The 15446-nt window shown below is 38.8% G+C and overlaps 1 pseudogene across 1 annotated transcript; it reads left to right on the top strand.

Moving 5' to 3' along the window:
* The first annotated feature begins 7198 nt into the window (after positions 1 to 7198).
* On the top strand, positions 7199 to 12634 carry LOC308649397 (HLA class II histocompatibility antigen, DQ beta 1 chain-like; annotated as a pseudogene). The gene is made up of 5 exons: positions 7199 to 7301; positions 9991 to 10260; positions 11214 to 11486; positions 12046 to 12213; positions 12621 to 12634. The product of its transcript is annotated as an HLA class II histocompatibility antigen, DQ beta 1 chain-like (transcript).
* The last annotated feature ends 2812 nt before the right edge of the window (positions 12635 to 15446 follow it).

Raw genomic sequence — 15446 nt, 5'->3', positions numbered from 1 at the left:
AGTCTAATGGATGAAACCTTTAATAGTGGGATCCCATGTAAAGAGTCTAGTTTATTAGGGGTGTGCCCTTGGACAAGTGACTGAGACCTTGGCCCCCTCCTCTTTCTCTTTGTTTCCTGGCATCATGAGGTGAAGGGGCCTCCTGCCACATGCTCATGCTGAGGTACTGTGCCCCCCCACAGGCCCAAAGCAATGGGGCCAAGTAACTAGGCACTGACACCTCTGAAACAGTGATCCAGAATAAACCTGTCCTCATTTAAGTTGATTGACCTCAGGTGTTTTTTCACAGCAACACAAATTTGACTAACACCATATCTTAAATAAAGATAACATCATATCTTAAATAAAAAGGACTTTCATTACAAAGTATGTTGTTAGCTGCAGATTTTTTAGAGATGCCCTTTATCTGAAGAAGCTGCCTTTTACTCCTGATTTGCTAAGAAATTGGATCAAGAATGGGTTTTGAATTTGTATAATGCCTTTTCTTCAAGGAGATGGTCCTGTGGTTATTCTCCACATTTTATTCTCCATAGTTATAAATACTATGGTAAATGAGTACTGATATTAAATGTTCATCAAAATTTATAGTCTAGGATAAACTAATTTCATCATGAAGTTTAAATTTGATTTGCTGATATTTTATGGATTCATGAGAAATGTTAGTCCAAAGTTTTCTACTTTCTTATGTGAACAATTTAAAATTTAAATAAATGTATACATTATGCAACTATCATCACAGTACAGTTATGGAATAATTCCATTACCCTAAGAAATTCCTCATGCTCATTGCCATGTCCCCACTTTCACAGTTAGGCAAACACAAATCTTCATTTGAATTCTATAGATTTGTATCACTTGACATTTCATATAAATTGACACATAGTCTGTGGTCTATTCTGTTTGGCTTCTTTTACTTAGCATATAGTGTGTGTGTATGTGTGTGTGTGTGTGTGTGTGTGTGTGTGTGCACGCACATGCATGCATGCTCACACATACATGCACAGTGCTAGGGGTTGAACCCAGGGTCTTGCACAATGCTAGGCAAGCACTCTACCACTGAGCTACATCCAACCCTACCTTAATTTTTTGAGGTTTATACATGTCTCAGTATTTCATTCCTTTTTATTGCTGAATATTATTCTATAGTATGGATATACCACATGGGGTTTGTATCTAATTACCAGTTGATGTGCTACTACAAATTTCTACTATGAATTTCATTTTGCTAAAAAGTATGGAGCCATTTAGGTTATTTATGACTTCTAGTGTATATGCAGATTCAGGAGAGCATTTCAGAGGATATTTCCTAGAAAAAGAAATATGATGCCAATGATTCATTATATGTAATTATATATTACTATATAATTCTAAGTTATTAGATACATGTTTTCCACACCAAATCTGTCCATTGACTTTCTTTCTGCGTTATTCCTCCCTCTGTGGTGAACCAGTACCACTATCAGTACCACTGTCACAACAAGTGTAACTCCAACACATGACTTCTTCTGTTTAATGTAACCAAATTTCTGGGTCTGAGACACTCTGATTGTCTAATATTGAAATTTAATGAAATCCTTCTTTCACCAATCTCACTGAAGAGCAGTATTCCTGCTGTCTGAATCCCAATCACAGAGCAACAAGGAATGCAGCCTTCCTCTAATCCACCATCTTGACCATCCCATAGATGACTCTTTGCTGAGTCACCCCCATGTCTCTCAGGGGAACACCAACAACCCGCTCCACACTCCCCACCAGAGGAACTAGCTCGCCAGCCCCTTCCTCCTCAAACATCCTGAGTCCACAGCGTACTTGTAGTGAGACCTTCACAACTGCCTCAGTTTTGTGATGGTCTTTTGCCCTGTACTATTTGGGGTTCTCAACCTGCTTCTCATTGGTTACCCCAATTCTTTTCTGGCCACTTTCTCTGTTTAGCCTTTTTTGAACCTCTATATTCCACCCCAGATTCTTGGTGACTAGAGGAAATGTCTTCTTCTTATTATTTTTTTAAAACTTTATTTAGTTATTTTTATGTGGTGCTGAAGATCAAACCCAGTGCTCATACAGGTGAGACAAGTGCTCTACCACTGAGTCACAACCACAGCCCAAAAGGAAAAATCTTGAGATAATTGATGGGTTTTGGCTAGAGAACACTCTGGTAAAAATCTAAAGATCTTTTTATTGAAGCTCAGATGCTGCAGCCCTTAGGCATAAGCGTTGAGGCCTTCACCTCAGCCTTTTGGGGGAAACATTAGAGAAGTTATCCAGCAGAGAACTGAAGAGGGTATTTTCTTTTGTTTTTGGAAAGGTCTCACTTGAGTTATGTATATTTCCTTTCTTCCATCTTGACCACATTCATTAGTGTAGCTCGGTAACAGGGTTCTTGCTGAGCATGCCTGGCTTGGATCCCCAACATCTTTAAAAAATTCAGAAGCCTAGTCTTGCTTGCCCTTGAGTCCTGCTCTGCTGTGCAACTTCCCAGTCATTGCTCCGGGATGCAATGGTGCACTTAGGACAACAGATGGCGACAGAGACCGAAGTTTAAGTTGTTTTTCTTCTGCTGCGGCGGAAATCCCCGTGGAAACCCGACTATTCACCGGGGCTCTCCCCACGCAGCCTTGGCCTCTCTCTTCTTTCTCACATTACATCAATCTGCGAGGTTCTGACAGCGGTGATGGTGGGATATGGAAAACCAGGGACAGGAGGAGGGGTGATGGGCAGCTTTCCAGACCAGCCCCTGAAGCCCTCCTGCTTCCCAGGACCCAATTGTAGGGCGTCAGGCTGGAGGACAAGTGGGCGACCTGGGTCAGGTGGTGCATCCTGTAGATCTGGTCCTGCTAGAGCTGAGCTCCTCCCGGGCGAAATTCGGCTCCTGCACCCCGACCCCCGACATTTTCTCCACTAATGTATTATCATCACCTAGTGCAGTTCCGCTGAATAGATATTTGTTGAATGAAAGAGTGAAGTAGAAAAATTGAGGCCCTGCTCCTCTAAATTGCTTATCTGGGTTCCTTCAGGCACTTAGTGGCAGGGCCAGGTCTAGAGCTCAGGGTTTTTGATTTCCGGTTTGGTTCTCTTTCCACCAGTTTGTATACTCCCATCGTATTTCCATTTAGACTCTTTTAGTCCTAATTATTGAATGAAAGACTTCATCCTCCCTTAGAGCAGTTAGCTAGGAGAGAACTGCACAGGGTATTTTTTGTTTGTTTGTTTGTTTTGTTTTTTGGAAAGGTCTCACCTGAATTATATATTTTTCCTTTCCTCCATCTTGACCATATTCATTAGAGTCCTCTATCCTTTGCTGTCGTCTTCCCCAGATGAAGAATTCAGTTTTTACATTTTATCTGAATGTTTATGACCTGAAAGTTTATGTATATGTATGTGTGTGTGTGTGCGTGTGTGTGTGTGTGTGTGTGTCTGTGTCCTAAGGTTTTTTTTCTTCTTCTTTTTTCTTGCATTATAATTTGTCATAAAGGTGGAATTCATTGTGATATATTCATACGTACATGTAACATAATTTGGTTGATTCCCTAAGGGTTTTCTTAACTCCTAGAGTATGAATCCTACCAATCTGAGGGATGTCCAGCATTTGTCTTCTCTGACAAAATATGTGTTGCATATTCTATAGGAAAAGGTGGGGTCGGAGTCAGAATTCTCCGTTTGTCTCTGGTTCAGGAAATGTTTCGAGCATGTGATTTGAGGAACAGAATGGGCACTACATAGAGGAAATTTGTTGATGGTGTGATACACTTTGGGAGACATGAATGCTGTGGGGATGAAGACCTTGAAAGGGAAATGCATGGTGATTTTTTATTCCTGATTTCTTTCCCGCTGGTTTACTTCTCTTCAATTTCTATTCTTGGGTACTGTCTCCTTGATATTGAGAATATAGCCAGGGGCAGTGGCACACACCTGTAATCCTAGCAATTTATGAAGCTGAGGCAAGAAGATCTCAAGTTTGAGGCCAGCCTCAGCAGCTTAGTGAGATCTGCAGCAACTTAACAATACCTTGTCTCAAAAATAAATAGATAAATAAATAATAAATAATAAAAAGGAATGGGGATGTGGCTCAGTGATAAAGTGCCTCTGGGTTTAATCCCAGTAAAAAACAAACAGATAACCCCCCCCCAAAACAAACAGAAAAAAATGGAGAAAAGGGGGGAAAACTAGAAAAAAAATACATAATTTTTCTTAGAAGAAACAACAAAAAACCCAGAAAATAAATGCTGTGAAATTTTCCATATTTCTTTATGACTTTTATGAGCTATGACAGCCATGTTTTAGGGTAGAGATATTTGATCTAATTACCATTAGGAAGAAATAGAAACTCCTAATGGGAGTTACATGCCTTACATAATTTTTTCCTTTTTTTTTTTTTTTTTTGCTTGCCTCTCCTACCTTGTTCCCTTCAATTATCCAACCAACTTACTCTGTTCCAACTACACTCTCCTTTTTCTTCAAACACAGGACGTACTTGCCGATCATGCCTGTTTTGGATCGCCAACATCTTAAAAAAAAAAAAAAAAAAAAAAGTTCAGAAGCTTAATCTTGCGCTTGAGTCCTGCTCTGCTCTGCAACTTCCCAGTCATTGCTCCGGGATGCAATGGTGCACTTTGACCAACAGATGGCGACGGAGACCTCTCTTGCCTCTAATGCTCTTCTCTGAGATCTTAACACAATTTAAAAATACCTATTTGTCACATCTGTTCAAATCTAAGCTCCATGAGGCAGGGACCATGCCAGCTTTTCTTCTATGTTACTTTGTAACCCCTGGTAGAGTGGTAATGGGAGGCCAAATATTTTATTTGAAAAACATTGTAGCATGCGTATCCCAATGGAATACATACACAGCAGAGGAACTATTTTATCTATATTTTCAGCAGGTAGAGAAACACATTTTAGGCATTCAGTAAATTGTTATTAAATCCATATTGAATTCTTCCCATTGATTTTTGAACATTTCAAGTTTGAAAAAAAAACCAGAAAATCAGGATGCTATAGGTAATAGGGAGGGGGCAAAATCAAAAGCAGACTATGGACAGGATTTCCTTATGTAAACTCCAAATTTATCCAGATACAATAGTGGTACAAGGAATATGTCTGATTAACCAGCGTTCTCTGTTCTCCTCAGTGGATTTCCAGTTCTTTGCCATACTTGATATATAAAGAATGAATAAATTTGCCAAATTAATTAATTCAAAGATTGACATGAAGATTTTATTTGATTAATAAAAATTTTAAGGAATTACTCAGTAATTCATTAGGAGAGTGCAACTGAGGGAGTTAAAATATGAATGTTTGTCTCATTTCAAACATTGTAAGTACTGTGAAAGCACTTGTTTTCTTCTCAAAGAGGAGTCTTGCTATGCTGCCCAGGCTGGTCCTGAACTTCTGGGCTCAAGCCATTTTGCTTCAGCCACTTAAGTAGCTGGGACCACAGGTGAGTGCACGTGGCTTTGAAAGCACTTAAATCAGTTAATACCTATCATTAACTAAATTCATATTTGATACTAATATGTAGCAGAAATTAAAATCGGGGTGTTATTTGCAGGACAATTGTAGAGTGTTGTGGTTACTGTCACTCTTCCAATTCCATTGATAACCCTCAGGCTTGTTCTTGGTAATGTATTTGATGGATTTACACAAGCTGTGTTATTTGAAATTATGTGATTTCATTGTTTCAATATTTTGCTCAAACATTGTTAATATAAATGACTAAAGTATTTGCATGAAGTTTAAGACTGATGATCAAAGGCACATCTTTAAAACAAATGATAAAGTGTGATGTTGGGCAAGTTACTTAGACTGAAGCATGGTTTCCTTATCTGAAAATTTAGATAATAATAATCACCCTATAATAGTCTGTTCAGGTTACTTGTGCCAAGATATTTTAAATGTGCCATCTCAGGCACATATTAAGATTGAAAAATGATAGTAATTATTGTTTATACTAATAGAAACAGTTGTTATAACTGTAATAATAGTTAAATGTCTATTCTTCTCTGGATTAGATTTAGAATTTGAAAAACTCCTATTAACTTTCAGCTTAACCTGACCTACTTCCTCTTAATCTATTTCACCTCTGGTTGCTGCTGGAACTGGGGTATCAATAGGCTCAGAGGGGTCAAGTCATCCTTGTGCAGCTATTTCCTGAAGGGCTTCCTCTGAATGCCATGAAAAATACATGTGTTGATAAATAACTCAGTTAAATAACCCAGGGAATTTTTCTCAACTATTTCCTCATCACAGCCTCTGTTTTGTCCCCTTTAAAAACACATAACATGGCTTTATCTTGGGGTTCTAGCTCTTTGCCAGGATCTGCAATTAATATGTCATATCTATAAAATGGTGTCAAAGAGAAAGTATCTACCTGTTAAAGGTACAATGACCGAGGCTAATAGAGATTATTTAATCTGTCCAGAGTCACAAAATCAATAAATTATTTAACCGTGATACAAATATATTTTCTTTAAAATCTGTTTCCTTTCATATTGTATCTTAGTGCTCGTAGTATTAAGTCAGGGGGAAAAATGAAGAGCTCTTAGATAATAATTTTATGTCCCAAGGAATAGTATTCTACTTCTTCCTGCCCTCTGGCATCCTTAGCCACCATCAAACCCCAAACATCAGAAACAGAATTTAAATAAATGTCACAAGAAGACATGCCTTGAGTCATGTTCTTGGTTCTGAATCTTCCTAACATATCTTCAGCATTTTACAAAGTTCAGTGATATTTGAAGATGATCTACCACTAGACACCTAGCAAATGATCAATGGATAATGTTTCTACATTTTCTTTGTTTTGTTTTTTATTTATTTAGTTTTTAATTTTTAATTTGTTTTTTTTAGATATACCTGACATCAGAGTATATTTTGACATATTATACATACATGGAGTATAACTTATTCTAATTAGGATCCCACTTTGAGGTTGTACACGATGTGGTGTTTACTGGTGGTGTATTCAACAATAGTTATTTTTTTGAGTTGAGAACTTCCATTAAAAATGTTTACCTAGAGATATATGAGGACTTAAGTCATAGGGTTGATTGGTTTCTTCCTTAGGAACTGTCCAATCCTAAAATTCATAGGAGATTTCCTACTTTCCATCTCTGTGAAGTGAAATTTCAGGTCAATTGGTAGCAGTTGTGCTGAATGCCAAGTACTTTTGTTAAATTGCTTCTGTTCCAAGTTTGAAAAGATGACTGTGATAATCCCCAGGAACCCTTGGAGAGAAGCTGGAATTGTGATGGGGATTCTCATGGTGCTGAGGACTCCTATGGCTAACAGAAGAGATTCCCCAAGTAAGTGCAGGACAGCTGCTATTCAGAGCCCAGATTTGGAAATAATTTCTTGGGGGCTCTGGAGCCTAAGCTTGGGTCTGTTGTATTTTCAACAATCCAAAGGTAGAATTTGGAAGGACTCTTGTAAGAGTCCTGATTTCCCCTTTTAGAGTTTTGCTAGATTCCTTTTTTCAACCTCTGCAGTGGAAGGGAGCCTAATATCTCTAAAGGACTTTGGGATCTCAGAATTGGAAGAAAAAGACAAAGTACATTTCTATACCAGACACAGTACAAAATGCAAATGAGGTACTTGAGAAGCATCAGGTAAGTTAAAAGAACTGGCCACTCTGGGGATTTTCTGGGTCCAATAGTATTCATCTATTTAGGGGCTTGGGATCAGACAAATTCTGGCCAGAGCTATAGTCTCTGGAGCTTCAACACCTGAAGAGCACAATTACCCATTCCTTGGAGGTAAGCAGTGGGGTCATGGAGATGACACTGTGGGACCTGGGAGGAAGAATGGGATAAGGACAGGCAGTTACTCATTCTGGGTTAATTAGGACTTGATTCAGTATTGATGGTGAATGGGGGCTATGACAATGGTGAAAAAAAACCTCCAAAATTGATATTTATTTTGCATCCATTAAATCCCAAACCTGTAGTGATAGTATTACATCAACTGTCTCACCTGGTCTTTCTAAAACACACACACAGATACAAATTGATGACTCCGGGGTATGTATTATTATAGTGTATTTTTAACAAATTATTAGGAAAATAACACAACAGACATCTTAACACACACACATAACAAAAATTACAAAGAAGTATCCAAATAACCTCTAATCAAGTTGTACATATGTAAATATTACCAATTCTCCAAATGATTTCTGTGTACTGCTTTCCAACAGTACCCATTTTCACATTCCAGGAGTAAGTTCTATTGTGATTCTTTTAATCCTAATTTGTTTTGCTCATTGTTACAGTTAGCATCTATACAAATGTATCCTTAAACAATATAGATTAATATTTCCTCCTCTAAATGTTCTATAAATTCTGTGCTCTGTCTTGCTTCCTTTCTCAATATTATGTCTGAGAAGACTTGCCACAAATCTCTGATGCAATATTCATCCATTTTCGTTGTTGGGTAGTATATTCCATTTTATGAGGGCAGAGCAATGTACTTAACCTGTTCTTATGTGGATGATGTTTGGGCTGCTCTTACTTAAAAGAAAATGTATCCTGGAATCCTGGAACCTTTGGGTCTGCATTTCTCTAGACTGAAATAGATACTTCCATTGCAATGTCTGCCTATCTTCAACTTGACAAGACAAAGTCCAACTGTTATTCACATAGTTGTCTCATGAGCTGTTCAAAAGAAAATCCAATTCTTGACAGCTTTTGGTATCTTAGACTATTTAATGTTTCCCTGTCTGGTGAGTGTGTAGTGTTAGGGGAACTTCTATTCTTTTCCATATTTATCTTTTTCTCATTTATTTCAAAAAGATAAAAAATATATTTCAAATAAAGCCCATCATCAGTATGTGCTTTGAAAATATTTGTACATTTGGCTTTGTGTAAGTCTTTTAATGATATTTCTTGATGGGCAGAAGCTGTTACTTTTATTAAATTGAATTTATCAATCTTTTTTATTTATGTCTAGTGCTTTTAATGATTTAAGAAATCTGTCACAACTCCAACATCATGAAAATGTTCTCTAGTTTTATCTCCTAACAGATTTGTAGCATTTCATTCATACTTAGGTCTATGTTACATATGGTGCAAGAAGTATGCCCAATTTCTTCTGCTCCTTCTGATGTATTCCCATTTATTAGAAAATCATTTATTAACAAAAGTATTCATTCCTCACCGACCACCTTGTGTGCCACCCTTGTAATATATTTAGTCTAAATGGATGCATGAAACTTATTTTGGAATACATTATTGCCATTTATTTATCTATGTCTGTGCCCAAAATATGGTGTTTAATTACCATCTTTGCCTTATGAACCTTTATTGCATTTTAGAATCAGCCTGTAAATTTTGAGTAATCACAAATTGGTGGGAATTTTAAATTATACCCACAGAATACATAAGACCATTTGAGATAATGTCCTCTTTATAATATTCAGTCTTCCAATTCATGTACAGGTGTATCTTTGTGTTTACTTAGGACCCTTTTGATGTATCTCATAAATTTCATGGTTTCCCTTTTAGAATTCTTGTATATTTTTATAAGATTTCTTCATAATTTTTCATGCCATTATAAATGATGTAATTCACATTTGATTTCACATTTGTTGCTCATCTATATGTAGAATATTTAAAAATGGATCTTGTATCCAGCCATTTGCTGAACTCTCCCTTACTTTAAATTCTTTTAGTTAGTGGATTATCTAGGATTTTGGTTATTTACTGATCCAGCATATGAAAATGCTGGCAATTTTGTTTCTGTTTTCCAAACATTATTCCATGATCTTCCTTGTTTGACATTTTTAATTTTCTCCAATAAATTATCAATGCAGGATTTGAGGTAGAGAAATCACTTCATTCATCCTGGGAATAAAATTCTGAGGGTTTAGAGCAGATTTTATTTAGTCACTGGTCTTTGTTGTCATGTTCCTTTACTCCCTGTCTCTCCCTAAACCAAACACAGGGTTGGTTGGGATGCAGCCTGAGCTAAATCTAATGTGGCCTGGTTCTCCTGCAGAGGATTTCATGTACCAGTTTAAGGGCACCTGCTACTTCACCAATGGGACTCAGCGAGTGAGGCTCATGGCCAGACAAATTTACAATAAGGAGGAGATCCTGTGCTTTGACAGTGATGTGGGGGTGTTTGTGGCTGTAACAGAGCTGAGGATGTCAAGTGCCAAGAGCTGGAATGCCCAGAAGGGCCTCCTGGCTGAGTATCAGGCCCATGTAGACACCTTGTGCAGACACAACTATTAATAGACGCCTTCCTTTACTGTTCAGCAGAGAGGTGAGTTTAGGATTGATCAAAGTGTGCACACCTCTGAACTAGTGTGAAAGGCCTGTGGGGAAGGCAACTTTTGGGATTCCTAGGATTTTGGTAAAATTGGGAGGGCATTTGAATTGAAGGAAAAACTGTTGAAATACTTGGTAGAGTGTATTAGTCAGCTTTGAGTTACTGTAATAAAGTGCTTGAGACAATTAACTTAAATAGGGGAGAAGTTTATTTTGATTCACAGTTTAGTCCATGGTTGGTTGATAGCACTGATTTTGAGCCCCTGGTGAAGTAGCACAACATAGTGGGGAAATACAGAGGTGGAGAGCATTGTTAGTTGATTGTATTCTGTGAAAATCACAGACTGTACTTACAGCAAGACAACTAGGACATCATTAGTCAGAATAATCTTAAGGGACCATAATGGTATATGCATTGCTGACCTATATATTTATAAAAGGGACATTCAATTTATTTTTTTTTCATTTAAAAATCAACATATAATATTGGTACTTATTTATGAGGTACAGTGTTGTAATTCAACACAATGTGATATGATCAAACTGGGGAGATCAGCATTTCCACTTCCTGAAATATTCTCATTTTTATGTATTGACAACCCAAACTCTTATGCTCTAATTATTACAAAGTATGTAATTAATTATTGTAGAGTATTCTTTGTGGAGCTGTATAACATTAAACGTGCTTCCCTCCAAGTATGTTTGATTCCCATTATTCACCCTCTCACTATTCCTTTCCTGGGCTGTGGTGACCTCTATTCAACCCTCTATTTCTATGTGATCAACTTTTTAAAAAATCTTCCACAAATGGGTAAACCTTTGGTATTTGTGAACACTAATATCTACTGTTTTCTCCACTTTCATATTAAAGGAGGGACTTAAGCCCATGGTGGGACCCACTATGCTGCCTTATTCTCTGACTTTATTTTTTGCTGTCATTCATCCTAGTGGAGCCTATAGTCACCATCTCTCCTGCCAGGAAAGAGCCACCACAATTTGCTGATCTGCTCAGTGACAAATATTATCCTCAACAAGTTAAAGTCAGATGGTTCTGGAATAAAGAGGAAGAGACTTCTGGAGTTGTGTCCACACCACTTATTCAGAATGGGGATTGGACCTACCAGATTCTTGTGATGTTGGAGGTAATACCCCAGCATGGAGATGTCTACACTTGCCATGTGGAGCACCCCAGCCTCCAGAGCCCCATCACTGTAGAATGGTGTAAGGGCCACTTCATTGATACCAGAGGTTCAGCAGAAAGAAGCAAAGGCAGGGAGGACATTGGGTCTATGGGCTTGGGGTCCCTCTTGTCCTCTGCTGTTGGACACATTCATACCTTCTCTCCTACACAAATCATGGTGTCATTTCTGAGCCTAGAGTCACGGAGGCTTGTGATCTGAAGTTAAAAGGCAGATGCTGAGTACTGACCTCCTTTCTTTCCAAGATATTATTGCTTTATGTAACCTGATCCCCAGGCTGAGGTTCAGCTTGGCAGTATATCTTCTGCAGTGGTGAAATTCTGGGCTTTGGCATTAAGGATGGTGTTTGGGGATGGTCTCTGGATTTTCAGATGGACCTACCCTGAGGATCCACTCTCCCTTTTTCCCCTAAATCCTCATCCACCCACTGTTCTCCTGGGGTCTCTGCATGCCCTTGACCCTCCTCTGTTTGGTAGTGGGGCACCTCTGTCTCTTATATCTTGGGTTGGACTCTAAGGTTTCTGATGAGGACTAGGTGGGATGTGGGGACAGTCACTGATGCACAGGCTTCTACTTCCCAGGGGCACTGTCAGAATCTGCCCAGAACAAGATGCTGAGTGGCATTGGGAGTCTTGTGCTGGGACTGATTTTTCTTGGCTTGGGCCTTAGTGTCCACTTTTGGAATAAGAAAGGTAAGTCACCTGTAGAGAAAATGGGCAAGACTGGTGCTAGGACCAAGTGTTTCTGTTGTAACTTTTCTTATCTCAGTAAAAAGGGGGAGCCAAACTAGGTATAGCAGTAGATTGCAGAAATTAGGGAGGCCATGAGTCTTTCTTGTGCTGAGCTGGATGTTAGGTGAGATGACAGGAGGTTACAATTCTTACCTGTCCAGTTAAGTATGTGACCTGTGCTTCACCAAAGCACTTAGACTGCTGATGGGACTGGGGCCTTCTTCCACATGCCTCGGTGGAAGCTTTGTGTTCACTTTAGCACAGTATCCTCTTTAATCAGATGCCAGGAGAGATGGTGAGGAGTGGGTGGTTGTACAAAATTACCCTTAGTGTTCTGAGTTGCAGAGAGGCCCCAGGGGTATTGAGCAGAGGGCTGACTTTCTTTAGGGATTTAACTTATGACTTATTTTTTCTCTTTCCTTCAGGGATCATGCACTGATTCCAACATTTTTCTTCCTGTTACCACTGTTCCATGGTCTACTGCTGTTCTCACCATTGTGCAAGTTCCTAGCCTCACTTCTCTCAGGCCTGTGAGGAATCCACCTCTGCCAGCCCTGTCCCCCATCAAGACCTGAGTCCCAAAGTGCCTGAGCAGCAGATGCCAGGCCCTCTTCTTTTGCACACTCATACACACACACACACACACACACACAAACACACGTTTTAGTTGTGATGGACCTTTACTTTATTCATTTATTTATATGTGGTGCTGAGAATTGAACCTGGTGCCTCACACATACTAGTCAAGTGTTCTACCACTGAGGCAAAACCCAAGGCCCCTGGCCCTCTTCTTGTTCTGGTCTTTCCTGAGTTTCTGTGACTGCTTTCCACCCAACTCTGCTCCCTGTGCTGCCTGCCACATCTGTTTGGGCCACGAGTACTTTCAACACGTTCCTGATCTTGTTCTCTGTCTGAAGACTTCCCATGAATTACATGTCAAACTCCTTTATCTTTCAATATATTTTTTCAAAATTAAATAGATTTGTGAGTCCCTTGTGTTTCTGATTCTGATCGAGTAAAAGTGGTGGTGGGAGATACTGACACAGATAGGACTAGATTCTAGAGGGCTAGTTCAGTGAAGCCCCAAAGGGGAGCAGATTAGGAGAAGTCATGGGTTCCCATACCTGGTCTAATTCAGGTGCCAAATAAGAATGGGAAAAGGTATGAAAACATTCAATTGTCCACTATCCAGGGCTTGGAACTGGGGTTGTGTGAAGCAGTATTTCTTGGATTCTGCTGCAGCCTGACACGTTTTACATAGTTGAGGCACTGGAATTATTTTGTGCCATCATGTTACCTAACAACACCTAACCCTATAAATTAGCCAACCTTGCCCCACAAATGTCATCTGGCATTGTTGACTATGTACACAGAGGCAAAAGACAATGATTGTGGATTGCATCTGAACTACCAGATTATATAATTGCCAGTAGGAGTCTTATTAGAAAGTAATATGTTGATTGCATGTGATGGAAACTCTACTAATATCGTCTTGAGAAAAAAAATAACTTTTTGGCATATAATTTAAAAGTTCATAAATTAATTTGGCTTCTGAAAGATGGTTAGATCAAGGACTAAGTTGAGATTCTTTTCTCCTTTGTCTCTTAGTTCCTTCCTTTCTCTCTGTCCTTTCCCCCTGTCTTTACTCTCTTCCCTCAGTGTGCTTCTTTTTCTACTCTGTATCTCTTCATCTGTCTGTCTGTCTATCTATCTAGTTTTGGTACTAGGGATTGAACCCAGGGGAACTCAACCACTGAGCCATATCCTCATTCCTATTTTGTATTTTATTTAAATACAGAATCTCACTGAGTTGCTTAGTGCCTCACTGTTGTTGAGGCAGGCTTTGAACTCACAATCCTCCTGCCTCAGCCTCCTATATCTCCATACAGCTGGGATTACAGGTGTGCACCACTGTGCCTGGCTGTCTCTTTATTATCATGCATTTTTCTGTATCTCTGTCTATCTGAAGGATCCTCTCTCTGTTAATATATTAGATGGTTTTTGTAACTTTCTTCCATTTGCATTCCTCCATGAACTTCTCTCTCACATGTCTTTTATTTCTTACCTGCATTAGAATGTCTTGCTGTCTCTTTTTTCTTTGTTTTCCTCAATCAGTTCATTGGCCTGTGCTCATGGTGCTCATGGTCATTTCTTTCTGTCCTTCTATAGTCCATTATCTTTCTCCTTGTCTGCATTCTCTCTTTGTGTTTATCTCTCTGCCTCTCTTTATCCGTCTTTGCGTGTGTTTCTTTCTCTCTTGCTTGTGCTCTCTGTGTTTGTCTGAGTACTGCTTCTCCTGATAGTTCTTATTTTCTCCTCTGGAAATATGGGTATGTAGAGGAACATCTCAGACTTTCAGCCTATCACCTGAATAGCGAGAGATCAAATATGTCAACTCCAGTTTAACAATCTAGAAAAATCCATGATAGAGTGGCATTCCAATTTCTCAACCAATCATTTTAGCTATGGGATATAGGACTCTAAGTCAGGCCTTAGTTTTGAACCAATTTCTGTGCAGAAAGACAGATTTTATTTTCCTCAAAAAAAGAAAAGTATGAAAAACCAAGCAAGGCTGGATAGATGGTAACTGTAATAATGATAATATAATCATAGTGATATCAATTGTCATTCCCTCTATATAGGAAGTGCCCTTCTCTGTTTCTTTTTCCACCCATTAAAAGTTTGTTCCTGAAGGAATAGCTCAGTGGTAAAGCCCTTTCCTAACATGCATGAGGTCCGGGGCTTGCTCCTCAGTCCCCACACCCATGATGCTTCAAGTATAATTTGTATAGTTTACATACAACTTAAGTTTCATTTGTGCCATTATAGAAAGGGAATTTCAAATCATATCAACCTCCAAATCCAAGCTCTGCTTTGGGTGGTTCTTATTGACCCTGTAAATTATGGTGAAAGGATAAACTCATCTACCTTCAAAACATGAGGACATAATAGCATAATGACAATAAAAGTACAATCATAAATCACTTTTGCTCACATAAAGTGGTATTTGATAATCTGGGTGAAGTCAGTTCCCCATTGCTTATTCATGCTACCTATTACCAGATGAGGAGGAGGGAAGCCACTGGGATACAAATGCAGTAGCTTCTGGAATTATATAATAGAACACCCCCACACTCATTTCCAACATATATCTGCCACTACTATCTACTTTGGAGGGGTTATCAGGGAAAATAAAGTTGTCAAAATTAGGGCAGGTATTGATACATTTGAGATTTCATCTGTCCATGTAA

This window comes from Spermophilus citellus (genome assembly GCF_964194105.1).
Source record: "Spermophilus citellus genome assembly, chromosome: 5".
NCBI lineage: Eukaryota > Metazoa > Chordata > Mammalia > Rodentia > Sciuridae > Spermophilus > Spermophilus citellus.
This window is presented reverse-complemented; position numbering and strand designations above follow the sequence as displayed.